Raw genomic sequence first — 20,006 nt, forward strand, 5'->3', positions numbered from 1 at the left:
ATTTACATTGAATATTCACTTGGTATGTAACCTGGGAAAAGTTTTCACTAGCTTCTGCTAGGCAATCAATAAAAGTTCCTCTTAAAAGATAGCAATTTGTGTTGTGTACATCAGCAGACATCATTATGAAAAGGTGTACCTTATTTGAGCATTAGACAAAATGAATTGTGCTTAATAGCTATTGCAGCGATGTTCAAAAGGGTAGTTACCAGTACTGTCATATGGAGGATGAATGGCATAAACACTAAAAGTGTAGTTCCCATTACCAGGTACCATAACAAAGATCACTCCTCTTCACAGAACACTTACCTTTAAACGTTCTTTGTCATACTCCCCAGAATTTCAGTATAGGCATACGACGCGCTAAAACTTCGGTGCAGCTACCAGCTCTCTTTCATTACAGTGGCACTAGTAGGTGTATTTTGTTACTGATAGTCATACGTACTTTGCATAGGTGTAGATGGACAGTGTAACGTGTGAAAAGAAAGATCATTAAAATTGCTGTGTCCTTCCCGGCTGAATATTAGGCTTGTATGTACTGTGTAATTATTTCTTTCGATAATAAATGATTCCAAAACCTCACCAATCAATGTATCAATAAGGTAACAGGACCACAATAAACTCTGGGGTAATCTCCAAAGTTCCTGCATGGATTTGTACTCTCGGGGTGGGAAACAGAGAGAGATGTGGTGTGATATTTACGACGAGGCAGATGAAGCTAGTGTGAGAGTGACCCAGCGATTACAAGCATTGGGTCTGACATCCTCTAGTGTGATCCACAGGAACTGCAGAAAACGTGGGCAGTTGTAACTAAATTCTCCAGAGCTTAAGATAGCGGAATGATTACATGGAAGGTACAAACAGTGGCTATAACTGATCTAATATCCCAGGATTGAGTTTTAAACTCGTGTTAGTGTAGGGTCATGATAGTCTCGCATTATTTGTCAATTACTTTTTCCATTCAGGAAGTGGTTAGGAGCCCTTGGAACAACTTATCGTACTATTTGAGCAGATATCTCCTCATCGAATATAATTATACTGCCGTCGCGACCCATACTTCCAGCACTTTGCTTGCTCGCTACTTACTCTACACTTCGCACTTACATGTTAGTAAGCTACACTTAAGGCTGCAGCAGCGCATGTAACTGAACAAGTATTACATGAAACTTCAATGAATATGAGTTAACAGCTACGCTTGATACACTACAGAACAAGATACAAACTTAGTCTCTTGACCTCAATGCATAAGGATGCTTGTTCCTTAAGGAATATCTAGGTCTAACAGGTGAAGGTTTTACCTTCTTTTTCTTCAATTTAGTCACTGTAGGTCCTGGCATAGTTGACACACTACTAGGCGATGGATGAGGCAAAACTGTCGGAATGGAAGGTGCTTTTCCATAAAAGGGTTTCAGACGACCAAAATGTACTATCACTAACCGATCTGTCAACTGGATTTCAGCATTTACTGGAGAGGTTAACCGAATGATAGGAGTTTGCACCTCAATATGAGGGACCGTACCCTTTGTTCTTCCTCGTCTTACTGTTGGGTTATGCAACAAGATTAAATCTCCAGGCTTGTAAAGGGGCATTACTGCATTCTTATTACTCCGCTGTAATTGTTTTTTGGTGGCTTTGGAATTATTGGTTTGAACTTTCTCATAAGGACTATAGCCTGTTGACTCATGGACACGGCTATTATAGGCTGAAGCGATTATATTGATATAACGGTCCCAATCAGAATGCGTTCTGTTTACATAGTAACATAACATTTTCTTTATTGTCCTGTGGACACGTTCCAGGCAGCCATTTGCTTTTGGATGGAAGGGGGTGGTTCTCCACTTTTGGATTCCTAGAAGCTTGCACCCTTGAATGAATAAGGCCGACATAAAGTTCGTGCCCTGGTCTGTTAGAACAGCGTCAGGGCTGCCGAAAGGCAAAACTAAGTGACTGACAAATTCTCTAGCAACTGTCTCTGCCGACATATCAGCGAGAGGTACCAAAACAATCGATAAAAGTGGTGCATAATGGACAGGATATATTTATTGTTTTGATTGCTTTGTGGAAAAGGACCGACGACATCCAGGGCAATATTCTGAAATGTTCTCGTCGCCTCTGGAAGGCTTTGTAAAGGTATTTTGGTCCTAGAAGGGGGTGCTCTTTGAGCGCAAGGTAAACAATTTTGAATATACTTTTGAACATCTTTCTTTCTGTTTTTCCACCAATACCGTGCAGCTATCCTTGCATTTGTTGCTCTTCGCCCATTATGGCATGCTTGCAAACTATGATGGCATTGAGCTATTATTCTGGACTGCAATTCCTTAGGAATTACAACTCTATTACCACCCGGAGTCTTTCGGTATAAAATACCATCTTAAGTAATGAAATCTACACTGATAACATACCTATGACATTCAACATCTCGGCTTTGCGCCTCTTTCAGCTCCTCAATCAAAACATCATTTGTTTGAACTACCCTTACTTTACGATTCAGGGACTCAAGCATAAACCTGGTAGACTGCATTCTAATGCTAACCTCGTAGTCATATTCGTCAAGTTTTAAAGCCCATCTAGTTAAACGACTGCTAGGATCTTTCAGATTCAACATCCAAGTTAATGCCGCGTGATCTGTTATTACGGTGAACGTCCTACCATACAAATAACATTTAAAATAGTTTACTCCGAACATAAGCGCAAGCAATTCCTCTTCAGTAGTACTATAATTTATTTCAGCCTGATTCATCTGGCGGGAGGCATGCCCAACAGGTCTTTCCTCTCCGTTATATTCTTAGATTTTGCTCTGGGTACAGCCCTTAGCCGAGGCATCGTGAGCTTGTTAGTACTTCTTTAATTCTTGCAACCCTCTGTTAGTCTATCCAGATTTTGAAAAACCTTTTATCTTCTTTACACCTACTTCACATTCTTCTGACCACTCGAAAACTGCACCCTTTTTCAACAACTTGGTTAATGGCTTAGCTATGGTGGCGTAATCTTTCACAAACGGACGACACTAATTATATAGGCCAAGCAGTGACTGTAACTCTTTTACATTGGTTGGGGTGGGAAAATCTCTCACAGTCTCAGTCAACCGAGGATCTGGTTTGACACCTTCAGCACTAATGACATGTCCCAAGTACTGGACTTGAGTGTGCAAATGTACATTTTTCTATCTTCAGACATAAACTGGCACTCTGCAAAAGTGACAAAACACACTCAACCTTTCTGCATGTTCTTCAATAGTTCTAGAAAATACAATAATATCGTCCAAATAAACTAAACATGCGGTGGGCTTTAAACCACGTAACAATAAAGCAGCAAATCTTTGAAAGGTTGCAGGAGCATTCCTGAGACCAAATGGCATGTGTAAAAACTCATACAAACCCGAAGCCACAATAAAGGCGGTTAGGTCTGTCCTTGGGAGCTATAGGAATCTGATGATACCCTGATGGCATATCTAAAGTGGTGGAATACTTGCAGTTTTCTAATTGATCTAGGATTTCGTCAATACGAGGCAAAGGATAAGTATCAGGTGTTGTTACTTTATTCACCGCTCTCATATCAACACAGAGCCTATAACTCTTCTTGCCTCCCCCTGTAGGTCCGGGGTCAGACTAAGCCCTAGGAGATCCTGGCTGTTGTAAGACACGACTAAAAAGTTTCAACCCTTTCAAAAAATGGAGGTCAAACCCCAATGGGGACCATCGCATTGAAGGCTGAAATTCTACAGAAGTAAAAGCCTTTTGGGGAAGGACACTTTACGTGGTGTATCACCAGTCCTCGGTGCACTAAGACCTCGGCACTCATCATAACGGCGTCGTAACTGCACTCACAGTTCATCAATTTGGGCCTCAACACCTGATGGGTTGCACAAGTTACGCCCATAGTGCGTCCCCATCTGCACCTACGATCATGATGGACTTTCCATGGCACCAGAGATCCAGCACAGTAGCCAGCCCGTTGTGGTGGGGTCGTCATGTACCCTCTAGGTTGTAGCCCCCTGACAACACAGGGATCGTATTGCCGATAACTGAGCTGCACCCTCCCCACGTCGGCCAAGGAGTAGATGCCCGTCTGCTTGGGGCATCAGGACTCCCGGCACCGGTCATCCTGCCAGGTGGCCCTTGCTGTGGCTGGGTGGCGCCTGTGGGGAGAGCCCCTGGTCGGGGTGGGTGGTATCGGGGCGGACGTTTCGCAGATGAAACGTCAACATGTATCAGGTCGCTCTGCGGCCGAGTCTTTCAAAAGGAAAGGTACTGTTTATAGTTCTGGTTCTCCTGCCCTTTCCCCCTTGGCCACTTCCTGGGAGGAGGGACAGGCCCGCCGGCTTGGGCTTGGAGGTGGCGAACGTCCCCCCATCGGTTCGAGAACAGACCAAATAGCGGGGAAAGTACTTCGCCCCATGTTCTTTGTTCAGCACATTGAGGACATCTTCGGGGAAATCGAGGCTCTCAGTAAGATGCGTTCGGGGTCCGTTCTTATAAAGACCACCTCCGCCACACAGTCGGCGGCGCTCCAGGCGTGCGACCGACTAGGGGACATCCCAGTGTCCATTGTCCCGCATCTGGCATTGAATAGGACGCAGGGGGTTATTTTTCATCGGGACCTCCTGCTGCAATCTGATGAGGAGCTCAGGGCCAACCTGGAGCGCCGAGGCGTGCATTTCGTCCGGCGAGTCCAGCACGGCCCCAAAGACCGTCGCATCAACACCGGGGCCTTTACCTTCTCCGGGAGAACGTCCCACTTGAAGGCGAGGTTAAAGGTGATGTGCTACCGGTGCGACGTGCGACCTTACGTCCCGCCTCCTATGCGCTGTTTTCGATGTTTGCACTTTGGGCACATGTCGTCACGGTGTGAGGTTGAGCCCCTTCGTGGCGATTGTGGCCGTCCTCTTCGTGAGGAACATACATGCACCCCACCACCTCGGTGCGTTAATTGTCCTGGCATCCACTCGCCTAGATCCTTAGACTGCCCCACGTATCAGAAGGAGAAGTAGTTTCAAGAACTCAAAACTTTGGATCGTCTCTCTTATTCTGAGGCCAGGAAGAAGTATGACCACCTCCATCCCGTGACGTTGACCACCTCCATCCCGTGACGTTGACCACTTCGTTTGCCACAGTCGTGTCCACTCCTTCCACGGTATCCTCACCCCTATCCTGTCCCCCCCTCCACCTCCTCCCCGCATCTGGGGTCTCTGCCTCCGCCACCCAAATCCCTCCCTTCCAAATCCTCCTCCCCTGTGGCCCCTGCCCCCTCTGCCCCAGGGGCCACCATTCCTCCTCCTCCCCCTCCCCCTCCCCCTCCCCCTCCCCCCCCCCGCCGCCTGAGAAGCGATCCTTTTCTCAGGCGTCCATCGGGGAAACGTTCCGGACCCCGGCGTTCCAAAACGGACCCCGCGTGTGAGGACCTTATTCGTGTCCAGCCCACCACCCCTGTGCCTCCTCGGACTTCAAAGAAGGCCTCCAAGAAGAAGTCTCTATCCCCCTCTCCACACCGGCGCGTTTCGTCTGACGCTCCATCCGTGAGTCGCTGCCCCCGGCCGTCCTCAGTTTCGCCGGGACGCTCTGCTGCCAGGCGCTCAGCTGGCCTCTCGTCGGCAAATGATGCTGCCCCTCCTACACCACCAGGGACCGCGGCCGCAGCTGGCGACGACTCAATGGAACAGGATCCGCCTCCCGCCGGTTGTAGCGTTGTTCCCTCGAAACCTGGCCCTCCGCGGCCGTCGAGGTGACCAGCTCTTCCCCCATCTCGTTCCCCCTCTTTTTTGACTAGCGATGGCCTTGTTACATTGGAACATACGAGGTATTCGATCTAATCGGGAGGAATTACAACTGCTCCTCCGCCTGCACTGTCCGCTCGTCCTTGGTCTCCAGGAAACCAAGTTGTGCCCGACTGATTGCCTTTACCCACTATACCTCGGAGTGGTATGACCTCACCCCTGTGGACGGTATCCCAGCTCATGGTGGGGTCATGTTGCTCGTTTGGGACGATGTCTATTACCATCGCATCCCATTGACCACCCCACTCCAAGCAATAGCTGTCCGTATTACTCTTTCTGCTTTTACTTTTTCAGTTTGTACCATCTACACTCCATCGTCATCCGCAGTTAGTCGGGCTGACATGATGCACCTGATGGTTCAGCTTCCTCCTCTGGTTTTATTGTTTGGCGACTTCAATGGCCATCATCCCCTTTGGGGCTCTCCTGCATCCTGTCAAAGAGGCTCACTCTTGGCGGATGTCTTCAACCATCTCAATCTTGTCTGCCTCAATACTGGCGCCCCGACTTTCCTCTCAGACTCTACTCATACCTACTCCCACTTGGACCTCTCGATCTGTTCTACCACTCTTGCCCGTCGGTTCGAGTGGTATGTCCTTTCTGACACCTATTCGAGCGACCACTTCCCCTGTGTCGTTCGTCTCCTGCACCACACGGCATACCCATGTCCTTCGAGCTGGAACATACCGAAAGCTGACTGGGGACTTTACTCCTCCCTGGCGACCTTTCCGGACCACGAATTTCTCAGTTGTGACAGTCAGGTCGAAAACCTCACGGCTGTTATCATCAATGCTGCCGAACGTTCCATTCCTCGTACTATCTCTTCTTCACGTCGCGTTTCCGTCCCCTGGTGGAACGAGGCTTGTAGAGACGCTCGACGACGTGCTTTACGCACCTTTCGCCGCCATCCTACGTTGGCGAATTGTATTGGATACAAACGACTCCGAGCGCAATGCCGTAGAGTCATCAAAGACAGCAAAAAAGCTTGTTGGGCCTCTTTCACCAGCTCCTTTAACAGTTTTACTCCCTCTTCCATCGTTTGGGGTGGCCTGCGCCGGCTGTCGGGCATTAAGGCCCACTCCTCTGTACCTGGCCTGACCTCAGGTAATGAGGTCCTCGTTGATCCTGTGGCTGTCTCCAACGCCTTTGGCCGCTTTTTCGCGGAGGTTTCAAGCTCCGCCCATTACCACCCTGCCTTCCTTCCCAGGAAAGAGGCAGAAGAGGCTCGGCGACCTTCCTTCCACGCGCTGAATCTGGAAACTTATAATGCCCCCTTTACTATGCGGGAACTCGAACGTGCGCTTGCACTGTCCCGGTCCTCTGCTCCGGGGCCAGATGCCATTCACGTTCAGATGCTGGCACACCTTTCTCCGGCGGGCAAAAGCTTCCTTCTTTGTACCTACAATCGCGTCTGGACCGAAGGTCAGGTCCCCATGCGTTGGCGTGACGCCGTCGTTGTTCCTATACCCAAACCCGGGAAGGATGGACACCTTCCTTCTAGTTACCGCCCCATTTCTCTTACAAGCTGTGTCTGTAAGGTGATGGAGCACATGGTGAATGCTCGGTTAGTCTGGATTCTTGAATCTCGACAGCTACTTACCAATGTCCAATGCGGCTTTCGTCGCCGCCGCTCCGCTGTTGACCACCTTGTGACCTTGTCGACATTCATCATGAACAACTTTTTGCGAAAGCGCCAAACGGTAGCTGTGTTCTTCGATTTGGAGAAGGCTAATGATACCTGTTGGAGAGGAGGTATCCTCCGCACTACGCACAGGTGGGGTCTACGCGGTCGCCTGCCCCCTTTCTATGATTCCTTTTTAACGGATCGAAAGTTTAGAGTACGTGTGGGTTCCGTATTGTCCGACGTCTTCCTCCAGGAGAACGGAGTACCTCAGGGCTCCATATTGAGCGTAGCCCTTCTTGCCATCGCGATCAATCCATTGTGGATTGCATTCCACCTAATGTCTCAGGCTCTCTCTTTGTCGATGACTTCGCGATCTACTGCAGTGCCCAGAGAACATGCCTCCTGGAGCGCTGTCTTCAGCGTTGCCTTCAGCGTTGTCTAGACAGCCTATACTCATGGAGCGTGGCAAATGGCTTCCGGTTCTCTAAAGAGAAGACGGTTTGTATCAACTTAGGGAAGGCGGAAGGAACGCTTTATATCGCCAAAAGTTTCTAGGGCTCACATTGGACAGGAAACTTTGTTGGTCTCCGCACATCTCTTATTTGGCGGCCCGTTGTACACGTTCCCTTAATGTCCTCAGAGTTCTTAGTGGTTCATCTTGGGGAGCGGATCGCACTGTCCTGCTTCGCTTGTTTCGGTCCATAGTCCGATCAAAGCTGGATTATGGGAGCTTCGTCTACTCGTCTGCTCGGGCATCCCTCTTACGCCGTCTCAACTCCATCCACCATTGGGGGTTACGTCTTTCGACGGGACTAGTGTAGAAGGCTCCGGTCACAAGTCTTTATGCTGAAGCTGCCGAATTACCATTGACCTACCGGCGCGACGTACTGCTGTGTCGGTATGCCTGCCGGCTGTTGTCAATGCCCGACCACCCCTCTTATCAGTCCTTCTTCGCCGATTCTCTCTACCGTCAGTACGGGTTGTATGTGTCTGCTCTGCTGCCCCCTGGAGTCCGCTTCCGTCGCCTCCTTCGACAATTGGATTTTGCCCTCCCTACCACCTTCAGAGAGGGTGAGAGCCCGACACCACCTTGGCTCCAGGCTCCGGTTCATATTTATCTCGACCTCAGCTCGCTCCCGAAGGAGGGTACTCCGGCTGCAGTGTATTGCTCACGGTTTGTCAAACTTTGTGCTCGACTTGCCAGTCACACCTTTATTTACACCGATGGCTCCAAAACTGACGATGGTGTCGGCTGTGCCTTTGTCGTCGGGGCCGTCACCTTTAAATACCGGCTCCTCGAACAATGTTCCAGCTTTACGGCCGAGCTTTCTGCTCTCCATCAGGCCGTTCAGTATGCCCGCCGCCACCGCCATTCATCGTATGTACTCTGCTCCGATTCACTCAGTGTTCTTCAGAGCCTTGGAGCTCCCTATCCGGTCCATCCCTTGGTGCAACGGATCCAGCAGTCCCTCCATTCTTTCCCTGATGATGGCTCTCCTGTCAGCTTTCTGTGGGTTCCCGGACATGTAGGAATGCCTGGGAATGAGGCTGCTGATGCTGCAGCCAAGGCTGCAGTCCTCCTGTCTCGGCCAGCCTCCCATTGTGTCCCGTCATCTGACGTTCGTGGGGTTGTTTGTAAGAGGCTTGTGTCGTTGTGGTGGGATGCTTGGTCATCCCTCCAAAGAAACAAGGTCTGGGCAGTGAAACCGCTCCCAACTGCTTGGACAACCTCCTCCCGACCATCTCGGTGAGAAGAGGTCCTTCTGACCAGGTTGCGGATTGGGCATTGCCGGTTTAGCCACCGCTGCCTGCTCTCCGGTGACCCAGCCCCGCAGTGCCCTTGCGGTCAAGCATTAACAGTGCACCATGTTTTATTGGCGTTTCCCCGCTTTAGTCAATCTCGTGTTGTCCTGTCCCTGCCATCTACTTTACCGGCTATTTTAGCTGATGACGCTCGAGCAGCTGCTCGTGTTCTGCGTTTTATAACTTTAAAAATGTTAGATGTCTTTGGACAAGCCAGTCACTTATTTTATCTGCATCTTTGTCAGGACTTTCTGGTGACCCCCCCCCCTCCCCTTGAGTTTTACTAGCTTCCATGTGCTCTAACAACTGTGACTGGGCGCTAATGACCCCAGTAGTTGAGCGCCCTTAAACCCCACCAAAAAAAAACCTCCACCACCAACGCCTGTGAACTAAACAGAGGGGAGTTACCCTCCTGGTCTCAATCCTGCTTAAACCACTGTTCTCCCATACCCTTCACACAATTATTTTCCTTTCTTCTGCCCTGTCAGAGCCTCTTGGTCCACATTCATGTCACCACTGTGCTCCTTACACCAATGGCTCTAGTACCTGTCACATGCCTAGCCTGTGCACCCTCCAGCCTTCCGTCCCCACACTCTTAGCTAGCAACTAACTCTCTCTCTCTCTCTCTCCACCCCCTCCCTCCCCAACCTAGCTCATCAGCTGTATCATGTAATACAATTTTCTTTACTCCTGAATTGTTTACATTCTACCACAACTTTCCTACAACATTTATACCTCTTTTCCTGGTCCAGTTGCACGGTTGCCACAAATTCTGGAAATCAGGAAATGTGAAAAAAAATCTGTTCTCCCTTCAATATTTTGTGATTATCTCATTATATAATTTGCAATTTTCTGAATAAAATGTTTTGTATCCATTACTGCAGGATTTAATAAAATTGGTAATTTTTATACAAAGGCTGTGCATAGCTGTGTTATCAAGGTCATGTCCATAATAGGATGGGCACCATGTTGAAGTTGAAACAGTTTGAGAGACAAGAAATTTTCTTGTGGTGTAACCATAAGAGGCAGGCTGACAGACAAAATGATTGATGAACTACAGCAGTTTTATGGGATGGCCATTAGAAATAATACAGAGCATTTGTTGAAAATAAAGCAGGCAGTATGGGCTACCTTCTTCCACATGCTGTCAACTGATGAAAAACCAGTACATCACCTCCTGGACCTGTTTCGTGGTGCAATTACCACAATGCCCAGTACTCAAAATTCATGCAGCCATAAACATTCCATCCCAGCAGCAGTCATGGATATCACAAAGCTATTTACAGAGAGCTGGCAAATCCTGAATTACTGAAGTGTGTGCATGGTCAGACTACAAATTCCAATGAGTTGTTCAATAATCTTTGGTGGACTCGCTTACTAAAAAATCTTTTTGTTTGAAAGAAGACACTGAGTGGGGGTCAGTGATGCTGTTATTGCTTTCATTGATGGCAACACTGGTAGTGTGAAAGTGCTGCAGCATATGGGAATTAATCCTGGATCAAACTTCAGAACAGATGGACAAGCTTTGCAGTGATAAAGCTGAGTATGCAGCACAGTTGGCCACTAAGACGTCCATAAAGAAGAAACTTGTAAAAATATAAAGAGGATGACATACAGTATGGCGCAGGGTGACCAAAAATAAAAAAATTAAGCATATATTGTGTGAGTTAAGTCTTTTGAAACTTTAGAAGCCATTCCTAAAAATTTATATTTTCTGTTGCATTTTTCCCTAAATCTCAGAAATCACTTTGAGTAGAGTATTCACATTTTCAGGGAGTAATAACATACATATCCTGAGTCTACTGAACTAAAAGAACATTATCCTAAATAATTTTAATTATCCATAACATTATGTTCAAAAAAGTACAGAAAATATTAACTGTGTAATTAAAAAATTGTATTTCCAAAAGCAGTGGCTAAAGTGCAATTATTGTAGTTCAGTGGACTCGAAACTTTTACAGGACATTAAACTGTATGTTCCATGTCGATGGCTATAGTGGTTCCTGAAATACCGGGAAGCCAATTCAATAAATTTAACATCGTTGGGATAGGGCTTTCAAACTCCCCTTAAATGTATCGGGGTAATTTGAAGAAAAAATACTGGAAAAATCTCGTTTTTGTCTCAAAAGCATGAAATTGTTTTATTGAGATGTCCGGCTTTGTTGCTGGCAAGGTGCAGCAGAGTATGTGCACCACTTCCCTACTCACTCATTCTTACTGCTTCTCCCATTTCCACCCCTCCCTTCTCCCTTTCCACCCCTCCCTTCAGCATGCAGGCAGTGCTGCCACCAGTACTTACTGTTAGCCTAGCAGCTGCCAACGAGAGGGAGGGAGGTGTGGGGAGTGGTTCGTTTCGATCCGATTCTCGGAGCTCGTCGAGGCAGCTGCGAGAGACAGTGGTAGAGTGTGCACGATTGAGTAATTGTGAGAAAATGAGAGCACGCACACATTCACGCCAAGGCCACGGCCAAGGATTTAGTCGAGTGACTGACTGTGGCTCAGCGATCATCTTTATGGTGAGTTGCTACCTATCCTCATTGATTCTTAGAGTATTTGCGCAAGTTATCTGTTGCGTGGGTGATCACTGCAGTCTCGTTTTGACATGGTGTCTGTGACACGAGGGGACTTCCACGACAGGCCAAAACTGCAGGCCATTTCTGTGGGTGTGTATAATGGATCGGGCCTGCCTGTCAGAATGGGCCTGCACATTAGTGGGGAACTATGGCCTTCAGTCGGATCTAGTGTCGGTGATCTGCCTGCAGGCTGGGTCTGTCTGTGTGGTGTAATTTGTCAGATTTTTACGGTTTATCCACGGTCCCAGGACTGCGGTGCTTCTGAGCAGGCCAGAGGCCACGGGTGATGAATTTAAGGAATTGTAACTGTCTCGTCACAAGTATGTTGTACAGTGCGGCATTTTATGTATTCTAGGATTTTTTGGCACTTCGAAAGTAGTTTATGTATTACCAAGTATAGACGATAAGAAGAAAATTGTGGCAGTCACTGTCAGTTTGTATACTGTGTACTCGTCTATTTCTTGAAAGAAAAATCGCACAATACTTGTAGAATAATAAACATAATACAGTGGGTAATAAGACAAACATACTTGAACATTCATTCAACACTGAGATCTCACACAATTTTCAATAAATGATTAATAAATTGTCCAGTATGGAGGTCCACAGCAAAATTTTCCCTGCCAGCAACCACTTATTTTTAACTTTTTATATTAATCTACTAGACAGTATGTTTCTGACTTTCCACCTAAGTTTTTTGTCTCATATCAAAGAACATGAAAATTGGTCTTTATGTAAAGAGTGTTTCTCTTGTGAACCTCCGGAGGTGGCCACACGTGACTGCAGTTTTTGGCTGCTGAGGCCACATGTAAATAGATTTGATATAGATTGATCCTATCCTAAAAATCCACTGAAAGTGGTGTTAAACAACCAGTGGCACAAGCTGCCCCTTGTACAAGCAAGCCAAGAAGTCATCACATGTGATACTAAAAAGTAACCTTCATTTCAATTTTTAGTAACTTTTCAGCATTGTGGAAATGAAGCAGTGCGAATTTTTGGGACAATGAAAAGTGTTAAAGCAAGAATACCAATTTTTACAGTTATCTGTATCTTTTTACTACTTTGCAAGTGTGGCTTTGATTTGATGGCTTGCTTCAACATATCGACCACCAGTAGATGAGTGGTGATGAAGAAATCATCATTTCAAGATACTGTGTAAAGTCTTGTCCTTTTATATACACATTTATACTAATCACTTGGTGATAGTTTAAGTCCCTTAATATCAGTAATTGTGACCTTTTAACCCTCCTACTTGCAGGATTTTTTTTCTCGCTGAGTACCACTGGGTTACATTAAACAAAAAAAATGGCTCTGAGCACTATGGGACTCAACTGCTGAGGTCATTAGTCCCCTAGAATTTAGGGTAGTTAGGTTTAACTAGTTCTAAGGACATCACAAACATCCATGCCCGAGGCAGGATTCGAACCTGCGGCCGTAGCGGTCTTGCGGTTCCAGGCTGCAGCGCCTTTAACTGCACGGCCACTTCGGCCGGCTACATTAAACAACTACAATGTATATATTATGTTCATTCATTAAAATGCAGCTAGTATATCTGGTGTAAATTATTTGATGTCTGTAGGCAGATATACTAGCTGCATTGTAATGAACGAACATAAGACAGGCAGACACCAAGTAATAACATAAAACATACATTGTAGTTCAATGTAACAATGATTTTATTTCTGTAGTAACACTGTTCACGTTACGTCGCACTTCACTTAGCGTAGACCGGGACTGTGTCCTGGGCATGCCCGATGTTAACTGACTGGGCATGGCCCGTGCTGCTGGAGTTGTTGTTGTTGTTGTTGTTGTTACGCCGGCAGAGGTCGCGTCCGAATTCTCGCGTGCCCTCTGGTGGACGGGACTCTACTTGCGGCAACTGCCGTCCGTGACGCGCCGTGCCAATGTGCGCCTCCCGCGATCTTTCTGGTGGCTACTACACTCCTCCTCCTTCGGGGGGGGGGGGGGGGGGGTGAAGCCGCTGTAATCCACTGCGTCGGAAGGTGGAGCGTCGGGCAGGAGCGATGACCTCCACATCCATTGGATGGCCGGAGTCGAGGGGATCTGCCAACCCTCGAGCCGGAACCTTCGAATACGGCTGGAAGTGACCCACACGAAAAGGCCCCCGTCGTCCCACAACCGGAGCCCGGGACAGAACGGGCGACAAGCTGTCGAACTCCGGATCCTGTTCCACCTCAGGAGGGGCAAGACCCAGGGGAAGGGACGACCTCAGGTGAACTAGCCTCCTGCGAAACCGGGCCTGCTAGGGGGGCCGGCTCTCGCTGGGGCATCTCAAATGATGGCGATGGCGATGGCGATGCCGGTGCTGGAGCTACTGGAGGCTGCCAAGGCTGAGAACCATCGCAGTGCGGCAGAGTCAGTGGGGAGAGGAGGTAACGTCCCCTGTGAAACCAATACAGGTGCCGGCAGTGGGGAAGCCGGCGTCCGAGAGGTCGGAGGGTGGATGCCCGAACGTGGACGTAGCTGATTTTGGTGACGACGTACCACCCGATCCCCCGCCTGCAAGGTATAGAGCCGGCGGCCATTTCGGCGCAGGACCACCGCCGGTATCCAACGTGGATTGCGACCAAACCCACGGGCCCAGACCGACATACCCAGTGGAAAACCAGGTACTCCGTTTTGTGAAGACTGCTGCACCTCCTCCGGCCTGGTCCTCGCCAGAGTCCTAGGTTGACGCCCATGGAGGAGCTCTGCGGGACTGCGTTCTCCCATTGGTGTGGTCCGGTATGCCGTCAAGAAAAACGTCAATGCTTCCTCTGCAGGAAATTCGTGCACATACTTTTTCATCTGCATCTTAAATGTGCGCACCATGCGCTCGGATTCCCCATTCGATTGTGGATGGAAGGGGGGAGAGCAAATGTGCCGAATACCGAAGCGCCTACAAAAATCCTGGAAGGTCTGCGAAATAAACTGCGGTCCATTGTCCGAGACCAGGGTGATTGGCAGACCTTCCACAGAAAAGATTTTTGCTAGTGCCTGGATTGCAACTTCGGAAGTGGTTGAGGAGCAGCGAACCACATATGGGAATCGGGTATAGGCATCAATGACAATGAGCCAAAAGCCATTGAGAAACGGGCCCACAAAATCGATGTGAACACGTTCCCATGCTTGGGTTGCCGGCGGCCATGAAGAGAACGCTGTCCTGGGAGATGCTTGTTGGCTCGCACACTGGGAACAGGCGGCCACCAAGTGCTCAATTTCTCTGTCAATACTGGGCCAGTACACATGTCTGCGAGCCAAGGTTTTAGTACGGGAAACACCCCAGTGCCCCGCATGTAATAACGTGAGGACCTCCCTTCGTAAACTTGCAAGAACAACCATGCGAGGAGCTGTATCATCGGTAGCCAGAAGGATAACTCTTTCCAAGACCGAGAGGCGGTCTCGTAGAAGAAAATAATTACGAAGAGGGTCCGAGGCCCGGTCCGGAGGGCGGGATGACCACCCCTGCCGAATGAGGCGAACTACTTGCCGGAGAACCGGGTCAGCCGCCGTTTCCCTGGCGACTCGAGAACTAGTGATCGGTAAGCCGTCAACCGCTTGGCGGGACGCCACATCCAAATGAAAACACATAATCTCCTCTCGATCGAACGTAGGATCCGGGCCCACCGGAAGACGGGAAAGAGCGTCGGCGTTGGCATGCTGTCCTGTAGGGCGAAAATGAATGTCATAATGGTACTTAGAGAGGAACACGGCCCAGCGCTGTAGTCTGTGGGCCGCCCTATCCGGAATCTGAGAGGTGGGGCCAAATAACGATATTAACGGCTTATGGTCAGTGATAACTGAAACTTCGTGCCGTACAAGAAAGGGTGAAACTTGGTAACAGCGTAGACAATGGCCAAAGCCTCTTTTTCCACCTGGGAGTAATGGGCCTGCGCGGGACTAAGCGTTTTCGACGCAAACGCCAGTGGTTGCTCGGAACCATCTGCGTTGCGATGGGCCAGGACCGCCCCCACCCCATACTGCGAAGCATCTGTAGCCAGGACCAACGGTTTATGGGGATCAAAAGTAGCCAAACAAGGAGCTGACGTGAGGAGGCCCTTCAACGAGGTGAACGCTCGCTCGCATGCAGGCGACCAATCAAAAGGAACACCCTTAGCAGAAGGTAGTACAGGGGGTGGGCTATAGTGGAAGCCCTGGGAAGGAACCGGTGGTAATAGGCTATCTTGCCTAAAAAAGCTTGTAACTCATTCAGCGAAGTGGGCCGAGGAAGGTTGATGATACCTTGGACCAAACTTCCTAGTGGCTGGATGCCGTGCCGAGATATAATTGTCACAGGCCACAGCACGAAGGAACACTTGCACAACCTTCGCACCCTCTTTCTCAAATTCAGGTCTGTGGGCTTGCGTTGCAACCTGCATAAGTCAACCTTCTTCCAACCGTCCATTGAGTATGTGGGCTACACCATGTCATCCAGGTAATTAATACAATGAGGGATTGTCGACGTGACATGCTCAAGATAACGCTGGAATATCGCCGGGGCACTTGATATTCCAAAGGCCAACCGCTGGTATTGGTAAAGGCCAAACGGGGTGTTGACGACCGCCAGCCGTTTGGAGTCCTCATCAAGTGGTATCTGATAAGCCTCCGACAGATCGATTTTCGAAAAATATTGGCCACCCGCCACGGCGGAGAACAATTCATCAGCACGAGGCAAAGGATAGGTGTCAACCACCAATTGGGAATTAATGGTGGCCTTGAAATCGCCACAAAGACGTAATTTTCCCGAGGGCTTCTTGACAATAACGAGGGGCGAAGCCCACTCACTGGAAGAAATGGGAAGAACGACCCCTAGGGCTGTCAGCCGGTCTAGCTCTTCCTTTACCTGAGGGCGGAGAGCCAAGGGGATCTGCCTCGCGCGTAGAAAACGCGGGCGAGCCGACGCCTTCAACGTCAAGTGAGCTGCAAAATCTGAAACACGCCCCAGGCCCTCCTCAAAAATATCTGGGAAGTCTGAGATCAAAGATTCCAATGAGTGATAGGGAACGTCTTCGGAGACCAACTGTATGGTGTCAGCGATAGAAAAACCGAAAGCTTGGAAGGCATCCAGGCCAAAAAGGTTAGTGGAGCTCGCATCACTGACAACAATAAAAGTAATAGGCCGAGTGACTGATTTGTAAGTCACGTCGGTAGTGAATTGACCCAGTAGCGGAATGAACTGTTTAGCATAACCGCGTAGACGCCGGTAAACTGGCGCCAACGGGGGCGATCCAAGGTCGGAATAAGTTTGTGCATTCAACAACGAAACTGCCGCGCCCGTATCTACTTGCAGTTGTAACCGGCGCGACCGAACCGACACCTCGATAAAGAGTTTGCGTGCCGATGCGTCGGGAGCCTGGCCCGATGAAACTTCCTGAATGTCAACGTCCATGTCCTCTGTACTTGCTTCCTTCGATGCCTTTGAGGCTGAGCGGCAAACTTTAGCAATGTGACCTTTTTTATTACATTTGCGACAAACGGCCCAACGCTGGGGGCACTCTGACCGATCGTGATGTATATAGCACGACGCACAAGACGGCAACAGGGGCCGGCGGCCGGAATTCTGTTTACGCGCCGTGCGGGAGCGGCCGTAACGGTCGGATTGTACCGCTCGCACGTCGTCCACCCCGGACACAGTGGACGCGGCCGCGCCGCCCTGAACCTCCGCGACGTCGCACCACGCTTCCAGCTGTTGACCTGCCGCGTGAGAGACTTCGTACGATTGAGCAATGGACAGGACTTCCTCGAGGGAAGGGTCTTCTAACTGCAGGGCCCGTTGCCGGACCTCCCTATCAGGGGCCGAACGAACAATGACGTCGCGTACTATAACGTGGGCATACGACTCTCGCGACTGCTCCGTGACAAAATGACACTTGCGACTGAGACCGTGCAGGGTAGCGGCCCACGCCCGGTAAGACTGATGGGGCTGTTTCTTTCATCGATAGAACTCGACCCTAGCCGCCACAACATGCGTGCGGCGGCGATAATATGAAGACAGCAACGAACACAATGCGTCAAAAGACAAGGACGAGGGTTCCTGCAACGGCGCTAGCTGCCGCAAAACTTGATACAGCGAGGGAGATATCCGAGACAAGAAGAGGGCACGACATACCTCCGCCTCGGCAACATGAAACGCCTGGAAATGCTGCCGAAGGCGACGTTCATATGCGTCCCAATCCTCCGCCGTCTCGTCATACGGGGGAAAGGGAGGAGGGAACTGCGCCGGAGCAGACGGCGTGGAGAGCAACGCCGGAAGCACTTGTTTCATGGTGGCCATGAGCTCCGTCTGCTGCGCAACCAAAACTCGCACCAAATCCTCCGTGCCGTGGAGAAACTGCGAAACCGGAACAACGACGCAACACGCGAAAGAACGACCCTACTCGTCGCCAATTGTGTAGTAACACTGTTCACGTTTACGTCGCACTTCACTTAGCGTAGACCGGGACTGTGTCCTAGGCATGCCCGATGTTAACTGACTGGGCACGGCCCGTGCTGCCGGAGTTGTTGTTCTTGTTGTTACGCCGGCAGAGGTCGCGTCCGAATTCTCGCATGCCCTCTGGTGGACGGGACTCTACTTGCGGCAACTACCGTCCGTGACGCGCCGTGCCAATGTGCGCCTCCCGCGATCTTTCTGGTGGCTACTCCAATTTCCGTAAGTATTACATTCAAGAAACAAATGAATGTAAGTTGGGGTCATATTGGCTCCAGTGGTACATAGTACAAAATATCATGAATAAATTTTAATGTGTTGTAAATATAAAATCGTAATAAACAACATTGGATACATATTTTGAAGAAAAATTGCCTTTGATAACAAGGTAGGCACTCTTTCATTGTACTTAAAGGGTCACATTGACCCCAGTTGTAATGAGGGTTAAGAACTGTGCTTCATTGGGTGACAAGACACATAGTTTATGTACTTTCTACTTGTAGCTTATTGTGAACCTTTTTGTGTAGAAATACCTTTTGCCTTACACTGAGGTGGTTTGTTTTGCATAGATGTAGATGTATTAATTGGCATTTAATATAGTTATATCTATTGATGGTAAATGTTTCAGGTTTCTGATACAGTTGTGGAACCATACAATGCCACGTTGTCGGTACATCAGTTACTGGAAACTACTGATGCAACATACTGTATTGACAACGAAGCCCTGTAAGACATCTGCTTTCGAACACTGAAGCTGGCAGAACCAACTTATGGTTGTCTGAACCACCTTGTCTCCTTAACGGTGTCTGGTGTTAAGACGGGCCTCAGGTTTCCAGGACAGTTGAATGCGGACTTGCGCAAATTAGCAGTTAATATGGGTCCTTTCCCACGCCTGCATTTTTTCATGCCTGGGGTTGCCCCACTGACGGCTCGTGGCAGTCAGCGGTATAGAGCCCTCACTGTTCCAGAGCTTACCCAACAGATGTTCGATGCTAAGAACATGATGGCAGCTTGTGATCCTCGCCATGGTCGATACTTGACTGTTGCAGCTATCTTCAGAGGTAGAATGTCCATGAGACAAGTGGATGAGCAGATGCGAAACATCCAAAACAAAAACAGCAGCCACTTTGTAGAATGGATCCCAAATAATGTTAAAAGTGCAGTGTGTGACATTCCACCCCGTGGGCTGAAAATGGCTGCTACATTCATTGGAAATTCTACTGCTATTCAGGAGCTCTTCAAGCGCATATCTGAGCAGTTTACTGCCATGTTCCACCGTAAAGCTTTCCTTCATTGGTACACTGTGGAGGGGATGGATGAAATGGAGTTTACTGAATCAGAGTCGAATATTAATGACTTGGTGTCTGAGTACCAACAATATCAGGAAGCTACTGCAGATGAAGATGTTGAATTTGATGATGAACAAGAGGAAGAAATGGAAGATGAAAAGTAGTGGGACATTGTTCTATTTTTGGCTGTACATAATGTAATTAAAGCAGCTGGTGAATTTGACATTCCAGCGTTTTGTAAAGATCTCTACAGAACCTTTTTATAATCTGCAGTTATTTTACGACTTTTGTATCAATTTGTACACTCAGCTTCTTACAGAAATATTTATATTACAAGATATCTTTCTCGTGGGCCTTGTGGATTAATAAAGGTTATTTCAATCTACCTGTGCCGGCCGAAGTGGCCGTGCGGTTAAAGGCGCTGCAGTCTGGAACCGCAAGACCGCTACGGTCGCAGGTTCGAATCCTGCCTCGGGCATGGATGTTTGTGATGTCCTTAGGTTAGTTAGGTTTAACTAGT

At 48.8% G+C, this 20,006-nt stretch overlaps 1 pseudogene; it reads left to right on the forward strand.

Moving 5' to 3' along the window:
* LOC126215002 (tubulin beta chain-like) overlaps nucleotides 1-19,665 on the forward strand; it is a 30,824-nt pseudogene extending 11,159 nt beyond the window's left edge.
* Nucleotides 19,666-20,006: the final 341 nt, after the last annotated feature.

The sequence above is a fragment of the Schistocerca nitens genome, chromosome 12 (genome assembly GCF_023898315.1).
Source record: "Schistocerca nitens isolate TAMUIC-IGC-003100 chromosome 12, iqSchNite1.1, whole genome shotgun sequence".
NCBI lineage: Eukaryota > Metazoa > Arthropoda > Insecta > Orthoptera > Acrididae > Schistocerca > Schistocerca nitens.